At 43.8% G+C, this 11,762-nt stretch overlaps 1 pseudogene; it reads right to left on the bottom strand.

Moving 5' to 3' along the window:
- Positions 1 to 313: 313 nt before the first annotated feature.
- Positions 314 to 9,796, bottom strand: LOC101702591 (E3 ubiquitin-protein ligase MARCHF9 pseudogene; annotated as a pseudogene).
- Positions 9,797 to 11,762: the final 1,966 nt, after the last annotated feature.

The following is an 11,762-nucleotide window of genomic DNA, read 5'->3' as shown; positions in this document are numbered from 1 at the left end:
ACCTAGGGGCTGGAAGCCCTAGGAGCTGAGATAAAGACAGTTCTTTCCAGGGAAGAAAAGCTGCTCTCCCCTCCTGCTCACTGGTCACTTAAAGATGAGTATGAGGAGCTGTCAGTGGGAGCTGGAATGTCATCCAGATGTCTCTACCCAGTGGGCAGCAGAAGCCAGACAATATCTCCAGCTTGAGGGTGCCCAAAGAGATCCTCAGTGGTGAGAACACCATGCTCCACCTTGTCCAGGTGGCACCTCCAGCAGCTATGAAAGCTCCTCTCTGGCTGATGCATTGACAAGATCCCTGCTCCTGAAGTCCAGGTCAGGCTGTGGTGACCCCCATGACGACCTCTCAGCCAGAATGGGAGCTTGAACGGGCATTTGGTGGCCGCAGCTGTTGAGGGAGGTGCAGGATTGTGTAACCACAGCGCTGAGGCAAGAGTGTCCGCACGCACTGGGCAGCTGGGGGACGGCTGGTGGCCCCTGCAGGAAGGCCCGTCCATGAGGTCCTGGGGCCTGGCTTCCCTGCCGTCCCTCCCCCTACATCTCCTCCTATGTCCTTGGTCTTATCATAATTCAGGACCTTCCACTGCTGGTTCACTGCCTGCCAGCGCTTGAGGATTCGGTAGACAGACGAGCCTTCATGGACAATGAGGCCTATGCAGACAACATCCATGAAGCCATACATGCCGTAGCAGATTTGTAAAAGCAGATCCTGCCATTGCCACTTGGCTGAAGGGCTGAGTGAGGAACAGATGAGCCAGGAGATACTAGCCACGAGGAAGAGAGCCCAGAACTATGGCTGCAATCTGCACCTTCTCGATGACCATCAGGGAGATGGCCTGCCACTGCAGCGGGTTCTTGGTGCTGATCGCCAGGACCTGGTATTTGAAGTAGCAGAGTTCTCAGCTCCAGGAGCCGCTCTTGCTGATCCAGCGGATGAGGCAGGGCTGGTGTATGCAGCGCACTGAGCCGTCGCAGCGGCAGGGGCTCAGGAGCTCCCCCTTAAAAATACTCCGGCCTTTCATCCAAACGGGACAAGTGGCTAAGGCTGCAGCCCTGAAGGAAATGAGCGCTCAAGGAAAACTTCCCATACCAAAGAGATGAGGGATGGGAGTTGGAGGGAAGACAGGAGCTTCTCTTTTTCCTGCTCCGGGCCCTGGAAGCAGATCTGACACTGGGGGGTTCGGAGCCCACTGTCCAGGCTGCTGCTGAGCGACAGGGCGTCCAGCGCGCCCGGGGGCGGCGGCGGCGGTGCCGGGGGCGGCGGGGGTCCGGTCCGCGGCCCCTTGTCGCCGGCCAGACCCCGAGCCCGCGGCTCCTACCCGTAGTACTCCTCCTCGTCGCTGTCACCGTCCCGAAAGGCGCCCACCCACAGCCGCTTCCCCCGCCCCCTCGGGGCTGCGGCTCAGCTCAGGCCGCCCCCCGCCCAACAGCTCCAGCAGCTTCACCTAGTTCAGAAACAGGCGGATCCCGGACTTGAGGGTTGCCCGGACGCCGCGGGGCGGGACCGAGCCAGGAGGGGCGCGCACCGGGAGCCGAGCCCGCCGGGGTCTTCCGGCCTGCGGGTGCAGCTCAATGCTGCCTCCTCCGGGGCTCCGGGGCGGGGATGGCGGGGCCGAGAGGGCTGGCGGCGGGGGGTCGACGGGGCGGGCAGCGATGCCCGGGGCAGGGGGCGAGCTCAGAAGAGGGCTCAGGGCGCCGCGCCCCGCGGGTCTGGGTCCAGAGCGGGCCGGGCTCCCGGGGTTACGCGCCTGGATCTTCCTGCGGCGGGGCCGCCCCCCATCGCCGACCAATATTTGATTTTTAAAGTTGGGTATGCCAATATTTGGTGCATATATATTTTATGATTGTTATCTCTTTTTAGAGTTTTCCATTAACTAGTATGCAGAAACCTTCTTTATCTCTCTTGATTAGTCTTGGCTTGAAGTTCACTTTGAATGCAAATAGAATAGCTATCCCTGCTTTTTTTTCCAGGTTCCTGTCCTGTGAAGTATTGCTTTCATCCTTTGACTTTCAGGCTATAAATTTCTTTTTGAGTTAAATGTGTTTTCTGTATGCAGTAAATTGTTGGATCTTGTTTTTTGATCCCTTCTGCCAATCTGTTTCTTTGGATTGGTGAATTGGGACAATGTAGATTGATAGTTATTACTGATAGGTATTGGCTTATCTTTGTCAAATTATTTTCTTGTTGGTTCCCTATCTCTCCCTTCTGTTTAATTCCGTGCCTTGCTTGGTTGCTTCTTTCTATTGGTGTTCTTGAAATTGTGGTCTTCATTATCTCTTTCTAAAATATCTTTCAGAATATCTTATAGAGCTGGTTTGGTGGACAAGAATTTCTTTAGTTGTTCTTCGTCATGTTCTTTGTCATCCTATTTCTCCATTTAATTTGAAAGATAGTTTTTCAGGGTACATCAGTCTGGGTTGGAGGCTGTTTTCTTTCAGGACTTGAAATACAGCACTCCAAGATTTCCTTGACTTACTGGTTTGTGTTGTGAAGTCTGATGTGATTCTGATACGCTTTCTTTTATTGATGATTTGTTTCTGTTCTCTAATAGCTCCCCACCCCATTAACTTTATTGGTACATTTTAGGTATACAATACAGTTATATTCATCATTGGGATCTTGTACCTTTACATGAGTCTCTTGGTTCTTTTTTTTTTTTTCCCTTCCCTTGCCCTCCTTTCACCCCCTCCACCCTTCCCTATTTGCAAAGACCGTGTATCCATTTTTTTCCTCTTCTCAAATTTTCTCCTTTCCCTTTTTTCCCTTCCCCTACCCCTCCCAATTCCCTTGCTCTTTTAGACCTTTTCTCCCTGTTACACAATATCAGTTATACATTTTTAAAATTACAATATTAAGATCTAGGAGACATTTCCACAGATTTTACAGAATTTAAAAGGATATGGAAAGCATATTACAAAAATCTTTTTTGAAATAAATTTGACAACTTCTAAGAAGTAACTCAGAAGACAAATTAATGAAACTAACTCTGGAGGAAATATAAAATTTGAATAGCACCTATTAAAGAAAGTATATTCCTAGCTTGAAAACCTACCTATATGACAACAGCAGGCTCATAAACATTTTAACTGAAAATTATATCAAACAATTAAAGCAGAAAAAAGAAGGAACACTTCTCTCCTCATTTTAGGAAATCACCATTGTGCTAATCCTAAATCTGGATAGAGATAATAGAAGAAAAAAGTATAAACATAGATAGAAATTTGTTTAAAACAAACTCTTAGAAGTCAGATCTGGCAGGATGTAGAAAGTGGTTTTATTATAGGGATGGCAGTGTTGTTTCAGCATTGGAAGATCCACCCCCAAAAGCAATCATTTTAATAGCAGAAAGGAGAAAGCCATATGATCCTGTTACTAGTTGGAAAAAAAGTATTGGACTAAATTCTACAGCTGTTCATAGTAAAAGCTATCAGGAGACTAGAAGTAGAACAGAACCTTCTCAACAGATTAAAGACATGTACTCCATATTTCCAATGAGAACACCTTATATGAATGGAGAATATACAATGCTTTCTCCCTAAGGTGGGGAACAAGGGCAGATATGCCTACTCTTCATCTGTCCATTAGACTTTGAAACATAGGTCTAAACCAAAATAGTCTAGCAATAAAATGACACAACTAGGATAGGATTGGCACAGCAGAAGCAAAATCTTTATATGTAGATGAAATGATCATCTACAGAAAAAATACTAAGAAATCTCTAGGAGCCCCTAGAACTTGAACTTGAATTTAGCAGGATTAGAAAACACAAGGTATATATAAAAATTCAGGCCTTTGCATACTTGCTATAAATGAAGAATTGGATATTGAAATTTAAAAGCTATGTAGGAGTACAAGGGACCTAGAAAAGTTAAAAAAGAACAGTGTTGGAAGACATTTAGTACCTAATTTTAAGACTTCTTCTAAAGCTACAGTAATCAAGGCAGTGTTGGTGTAAAGAAAGACATATAGATCATTGGAATAAAACAGAGAATCTAGAAATAGAACCACACATATATGGTCCACTGAGTTTTGAAAGATTATTTAACATTAGCATTTTATAGAATATAAACTCAATTCAAGAGGCGAGGAAGAGATAGTGTTTTCAGCAAATGGCACTAGAACACCTGGTATCCGTATATAAAAAATTAACCTCAACCCTTTTTTTTCCATACATGAAAATAACTTGAAGGGATCTATGAAACTAAATAAGAAAGCCTAAAAGTATAAAACTTTAAGAAGAAATTATAAGGGGAAATATTTATGAATTCAGGGTAAGCAAGAACTACCTAGGATACAAAAACCATCATGTATAAAAGAAAAAAAAATGATAAATGAGATTCCATCAAAATTTTGAACTTTAAATGACATCATTGAAATGAAAAGTAGTCCGTAAACAGACCATATTTACAATGCATATAACCTATGAGCAGAATGTATAAAGAGTTCTTAGAGCTCATTAATAGACAACCCAATTAAAATGTAGACATAAGATGATGATAAATAACCAGTATAGCACAAGGAATGGTGTGTAATTCTAGAATCAGAAAAATACTAATCAGTACAATAATAAGATTGAATTATACACTCATTAGGAGGATGAAGTCAAAAGTTTTAAAAGCCTTGTCATGACTTTTTCTTTTTGTTGGATTCTCCCCCTTTGCATGTAATTTGTCACACCCAATGGATTCATTCTGCTGGGTTTCCTGGGGTTGTGATCCTCATTGTCTTTTCCTAGGATATTGTCTAAAATTTTTTGGAGTGCTGGTTTGGTATTCATGAAGTTCCTGAGGTGCTCTTTATCATGAAAGAATCTTATTTCTCCATCAATTTTGAAAGATAGTTTTGCAGGTTACATCAATCTGGGTTGGAGGCTGTTTTCCTTTAGGGCTTGAAATACATCACTCCAAGCTCTTCTTGCCTTGAGGGTTTGCATTGAGAAGTCTGCTGTGATTCTGATGGGCTTTCCTTTGTATGTGATTTGTTTCTTTTCCCTCACTGCTTGTAGAATTTTATTCTTCTGTTGGATTTCTGGAATCCTAACTATTATATGCTTATGTGTAGATTTTTTTTGATTAAGGTTATCTGGAGTCCTATATGCCTCACTTATCTGTATGTCAAGTTCTTTTCCCCTCCTTGGGAAGTTTTCTGTCATCACTTCTGTGAAGAGTTTTTTTAGGTCATCTGCACTCTCTTCTCTTTCTTCATTGACTCCAATCAGTCTTATTCTTTTTTGCATCATCTAGGAGCTGCTGGATTGATTTCTTATGTTCCCTTACAATTTTAAAGCAATTTTTCTTTTCCTCCTCACTGATTGCAATCTTATCTTCTATATGTGAAATTCTATCCTCACATTGGTTCGTTCTGCTGCACAGACTTTTGATGGAGTTTTTAATCTCCTGGAAATCTGTTTGTATCTGTTTTATGGATTCCATTTGTTTCCTGTGTTGGGATTCCATCATGTTCCTCAGATCCTCTATTTTTTTATCTGTGTCCTCTCTAGATTTATTAATTATGTCTTGCACCATGAGCAAAATCTTTGCTGTTATCTGAGTAATTATTTCTGATTTCATTTTTCCCAGATCCTCTTTTGTTGCCAGTTGAGAGAGTCCAGGTGGTTGAGTATCAGACTGTTCCATCTCGTTTCCCTTTGGGGTTGCTGTAGGTGATCTGGCAGTCTGTTTTTGAGACTTGTTTATGTGTCTTCTCATTTCCACGCGGGCGGGGGGGGGGGTGCTTCTTGCACCCATGCAGCTCACCTTCTGTGCCCTAGGAGCTTGGGATGGCAGCAGAGGAACTTCCTTCTGGGTGCTGGGACTGGCTGAGCTTCACTGCCCTAGGAGCCTGGGATGGAGGCAGCAGAGCTTCCTTCTGGGTGCTGGAACCGACTCACCCTCTTGGCCCCAGGAGCCTGCAATGGCAGCGGGGGAGCTTCCTTCCAGTTGCTGGGACCAGCTGTCTAATAGCTTTTAATATTCTGTTCTTGTGCTGAATTTCTGGGACCTTGATTTTTATATACCTTATTTTATATTTATGTTTATATTTATGGCTGGTTGGAGTTCTACATGCCTCATTTACTTATATTTCCAATTCTTTTTCCATACTTAGGAATTTTTCTGCCACAGGTTTTTTTAAATATCCTTTGCACTTATTCCTGTTTTTCATTGACTCTGATCAATCTAATGTTCTTCTTTGCATCATGTTCCATCTCTTGGATTTTTTTATGGTCTTTTACTATTTTTAAGAGATATTTCCTTTTGTGATCACTAACCACAATACTATCCCCTAGGTCTGATGTTCTGTCTTCACTTTTATTCATTCAACTTTGCAAACTTTCAGTGGGATTTTTAGTTCCCTGGATATCTGTTTGAATCTGTTTCATGTATTCCATTTCTTTCCTGTGTTGGGCATTCATAGTTTCCATTATTTTCCTAAGCTCATTTGTTTTATTTACCTATGTTTACTCTATATTTGCTGAGCAGGTCCTTCATTATGATTATCATCTCTTTTTTTTTTAACCTGAGAGATTATTTCTCCTCTGTTTTTCCCTATAGCCTCATTGATCTATTCATTTATTTATCTTGCTGTCATCTCAGAAAATTCCAGTAGTTGGCTTCTGATTTCCTCTATCTCAGTGTACCCTAGATTTATCCTAGGTCAGCTGGAGGTCTGGTTGCATATTGCTTCTGCATCTTGTCATTTTCTATTTTTTATTTTAATTTGTTTTCTGTGTTGTTGCTTGTAAGTTTCTTATGTTAGGTAGCTTCACCACTAGTACCAAGGCTTCCCTGGGAAATATCTATTCCTCCGAGATGTCTTCTAGGTGTAGCTGGCCCTTGGTCTTTGTGTCTGTCCTGAGATCCTATCTTCCTAATTTATTAAGGATGAGAAGTTGCTATCTATTTGACTCAGCTCCCAGTCCTTTGGTACTGGACTATTTTGATGATTGTGAACACTTACTATCACAGTGTTGTCACACAAGAGTGAACAACTGATTACAAAATGTATTGCATCTTGGTTAAAGTAGTACAATTAACAATAACAATATCATCAACTACAGCCTAGAAACTGACAAACTCTGGTAACTGCTAATTTGGTACCTTTAATCATAGGAACAAGATATATAGTTATATAATAACATCCAACATAAATCAGAAACTTGCATACAGTGAATTTCCCCTTGGTAGGGTGATTTTACTCTATGATGGGTGGATTTAAGAGGAATAGGAGACAAAACAGATGAATAATTGAAGAGTAAAACTATAGTATATAGTATATAGTATATAGTAAAACTAGGCTGAAGGGCAGAGGCTGATCACTCAAGCTTTGGGAAACTGGAGAAGAGGACAAGAGAAAAAGAATGAAGAAGAAGAAAGCAAAATAATATAAAAGTAAACCAGAAAAACTAGTGTCAAAGTTCATTCACATGAAAATATCAAAAAATCAAAAAGACAACTAAGGAAAGAGGAACAGGAGTGGTAAAACAAAACAAACAATAAAATCCAAAACCTAAACAAGCCCCCCAAATTATGAGAAAAATAAACAAAGAGAGAAAGAAGGAAAAAATTCCTCTGGTGTCCAACTTCTGTGGTAGTCAAATGGTAGTCCAAGTCAGAGTCCCAATCTCTACAGGGTAACCTCCCCAAGTCTGCCACTGGATTAGTACTAGGTGAGAAGCTGATCTTGGCTTACAGATGTGGGGCCTGAGACCAGTCAGTCTTTAGCCAGCAGCTTTCTGGGTAGCCTGACCATGTCTCTTTACCCTGTTTGTCTCTGTGCTGCTCTCCCAGTTGCTGTGGCACCTTCAGACTGAGACAGCCCAAGGCTGTTCCCAGTCCTGTGTATAATTGGCTCCTCTCAGACCTTGCACAGCCCTATGTGTTCCATACCACTGGCTCCTCTTGCACACTGCCCTCCTTGTCCAGACACAGCAGCCTAAGGCTACTTGCACTGCTGGTCATGAGTTGGAAGTAGTAATGATTTCTGGGCCCAAGGTTGCTTGTGCCACTGGTTGCAACTATATCCATGGTCCAAGTTCCTCCCTTGCACAGATCATAGGGCATGTGGGGTCATGTTGTTACAAATGCTATCCTCAATGCTGGTGCCAGTTCCTAACCTTTTTATTTGTAGAGGTTCCAGTTAGCCTCTATGGCATGCAGCAAAGAAAAAAAACCTGGCAGTTTGTTGAGGGAGCAGCTTCCTGGTCACTCACCCTTGCATTTGCCAGTGAAATTTTGTTGCTAGGCTTCAGTGTCCTCTGATTTCAGGAAAGCAAAAGAGGCAAAGGGCCTTATATCTCAGATCTATCCTGTATGGCTTGAGTTTGCCACACATTTTCAGTCTCTGTTTTTGTGGGTACTTCCTGGGTGAAGTACCCTAGTTAGCAAAACAGGCTCCATATTGCTGCTGAGTGACTCACCTGCCTGCCCTTTAGATGATCTTAGAAGGAGGAAGCTTAGAAACCTCCTCCCCTTAGAAAGTCTTTTAGAAACAACAATTAATCAACTATTGTTTTATAAATGTTCTAATGGCAGGACATTCTGCTTCTGTACCTTTTGCTTGCTTTACTAGTTCTATCCCATAGGGAGGCCTAGAAACTGTTGGCCTCAAAGGTGTATAAAACATGTTTGTCTCCCCCAAGTCAGGGCTTGAATCTGATGCACAGCTCAGGTCCCAGCTGCTAATAAACTCCTGTGTGGATTGAATATCGGCCTCTGGTTGGTTCTCTCTCACTTGGCCTAACATTCTTGGAGGCCCCAGTGAGATAGCCAGCTGCTCTGGAGCTTATTATCTTGGAGCCATTGTTTCTTTTTAGGAGAGACCAGGATCAGACATGGGTGGTGTTTGGCCCCTCTGAACACTGGTCTGTGGAAGGAGAGGCAACCCTGATGGTATTCCAAGGCTCTGGATAGGCCGGCCCCAGTCAGGCCCTATCACCAATCAACCGACCCACAGGAGTTTATCAGGAAAGCCTCTAGAGGTAAGAATTGAATGATTCTTAGTGCACTGTGGGTAGGTAGGAGGAAGCCAGAGGTGGCACAGGTTCCCCTACCTAGAGTCTCTTCACAACAGCAAGCAGACTCACTGGATTGGAGTCCTCAGAAGAGCAACTCCCTGGGTGGGGTCTGAATCCATTCAGCCCCAGAGGTTTACTTGGCCAAAGTTCATTTTTGTCTGTTTATTGTTGTCTGCTTGCTTTGTGTGCCTTTTGCATTTTCACAGGCTAAAATTATGGGTTCCTCACAGTCCACAGAAGGAACTCCACTTGACTGTGTCTTGAATAACTTCAAAAAAATTTATTCCACAGATAGGGAAGATGAATATGGCATAAAATTTTCTAAAGGCAAATTACGAACTCTGTGTCAATCAGAATGGCCCAGTTTCAGAGTTGGTTGGCTCCTGGTGGGAACTTATTCTATGCACATTGCTTGCAAGGTTTGGAATGTGGTCATGGGAGTTAGGGCCCCACAGCATGAGGATCAATTCCCATGTATCAACATTTGGATCAATATGTTGGAAGATCCTCCTAAATATTTTATACAATGTACAGGTCCCGATCAACCTTTGGCAACCCTGAATTGGAGGAGAAGGGGAAATTGAAACCTACTGGAAAAGAGCCCCTCTCTGATGGTTGTGTCAACCCGTAAAAGTGTTCTCCAGTCTGACCTTGAGGATGACTTGCACTGACCTGCCCCTTGCCACGTAGGTGGAATCGGCATCTGGGGGAGGGGCCCTAAATCTCCCACTGCAGACCCTCCAGTTCCACACTCCTCCTCAGACCAGGTCAGCTCACCTCCCCATATTCGATTGGGACAGGACTACGGTCCATCAGCCCCATCTTCCTCCTCCCTTTTTCCTTTAAATCAAACAGAGCCTGGAGAAGGATTGATTTATGTCCCTTTTACAACTAGTGATCTTTACAATTGGAAACATCAAAATCCCCCTTCTCTGAAAAACCTCAGGCATTAATCTCTCTTCTTGAGTCTGTTTTCCATACTGATCAGCTGACTTGGGATGACTGACAGCAGCTTTTACAGATCCTGTTCACCACTGAGGAGTGGGACCGCATTTATCAACAGGCAGTTAAAGAGGCCCTGGGGCCAAACCCCAGCATCACTCCTGGAACTCTGGGGTATTCAGCTAGGGCTGAAACAGTGGTTCTGTTGTGATGCCCCAAATGGGACCCCAATGATGATGGTAGGAGGAGGCTGGGGACCTACTGCCAGCATTTATTAGGGGGATTCTGGGCAGCTGCCAGAAAGCCCATTAATTTGAGTAAAGTAAGTGAGGTTTGTCAGGGAAAAATGGAGTCTCTGGCTGTGTTTTTAGAGATACTCTTGGAAGCCTATAGAGTTTTCACTCCTATTGACCCAGAGGCTCCTGAAAATGCAGCAGCTTTAAATTTGGCCTTTGTTTCCCAGTCGGCCCCAGACATTAGAAAAAAATTACAAAAATTGGAGGGATTTGAGGGAAAGAATAGGACTGAACTCCTAAGCATAGACCAGAAAGTTTGATAACCATGATGCCCCAGAGGAAGTCCTAGCCAAGAAACTGGAGAAAGTCACTATTGCTGCACTCCAGGCACAAGAGACAGTCCCTCCAGACAACTGGAAGAGGAAGCCCCTCTGGGACTCACATGGTCCCCATTTGGGGAAGAACCAATGTGCTATATGCAAGAGGATTGGACATTGGAAAAGTGAGTGTCCCTATGGGGAAAAAGAAGCCCCCTCCAAGAAGGACAAACTGGAGGTTTTGATGATATATGAAGAAGAGGACTAGGGGGGTCAGGGCTCTTATCTCTTAAACCCCTGGGAGCCCAGGGTAAAAGCCAATGTAGGGGGCAAAATTATAAATTTCCTTGTTGATACAGGAGCAGCATATTTGGTTCTGAACCAACCACTAGGGTCAATGACCAAAAAAAACCTTTTGTTCAGGGAGCCACTGGGACCACTACTACAGGCTTCCCTTGGATCACAGAAAGGGCAGTGGACCTTGGGTGCCACAGGGTGACACACTCATTTCTTGTGATCCCGGATTGCCCATACCCATTGCTGGGAAGGGACTTACTTGAAAAGTTAAGAGCTACAATATCTTTTGAGGGCCAGTATGCTAGTCTTTCAATTGGTCACAAGCCTGCCAAAATTCTTGTTACTTGCCCCCTATCAGAGGAATATCTGTTGCTCCCCGATATCACATCTATGGACACAAAAACCCTAGACTCTCAATTTCTTCAGGAATTGACCACCTTGTGTCCTAGAGTATGGGCAGATACTAACCCCCCAGGACTGGCTACCCATCAACCCTCACCAGTGGTCACTCTACATGCTACCATGACTCCAATTACAGTAAAACAATATCCAATCAGGCAAAAGGCCAAAGAGAAAATCTGGATTCACATCAAGAGGCTTCTGGCTTCTGGAATACTCATACCATGTAAGTCCCCCTGGAGCACCCTTCTCCTTCCAGTCCAGAAACCAGGCACAGATGACTTCCGACCAGTCCAGGACTTGAGAGAAGTCAACAAGAGGGTGGAAACCATTCACCTCATGGTCCCAAATCCTTACACATTGCTGAGCCTAATTCCCCAGAGAGATAGATCTACACCATTCTGGATCTCATGGACACCTTCTTCAGTATCCCACTGGCCAAGGTAAGCCAGCCCTTATTTGCCTTTGAATGGGTGGACCCAGATGGTGGCTATTCTGGTCAATTGACTTGGACTAGATTACCACAGGGTTTTAAGAACTCCCCAACTCTCTTTGATGAA

This window comes from Heterocephalus glaber, unplaced genomic scaffold (genome assembly GCF_053883595.1).
Source record: "Heterocephalus glaber isolate CG9 unplaced genomic scaffold, H.glaber_assembly_v1.0 deba00000122, whole genome shotgun sequence".
NCBI classification, from domain to species: domain Eukaryota; kingdom Metazoa; phylum Chordata; class Mammalia; order Rodentia; family Bathyergidae; genus Heterocephalus; species Heterocephalus glaber.
Note: the sequence above shows the minus strand (reverse complement) of the source record. Positions and strands in the feature narration are given on the sequence as shown.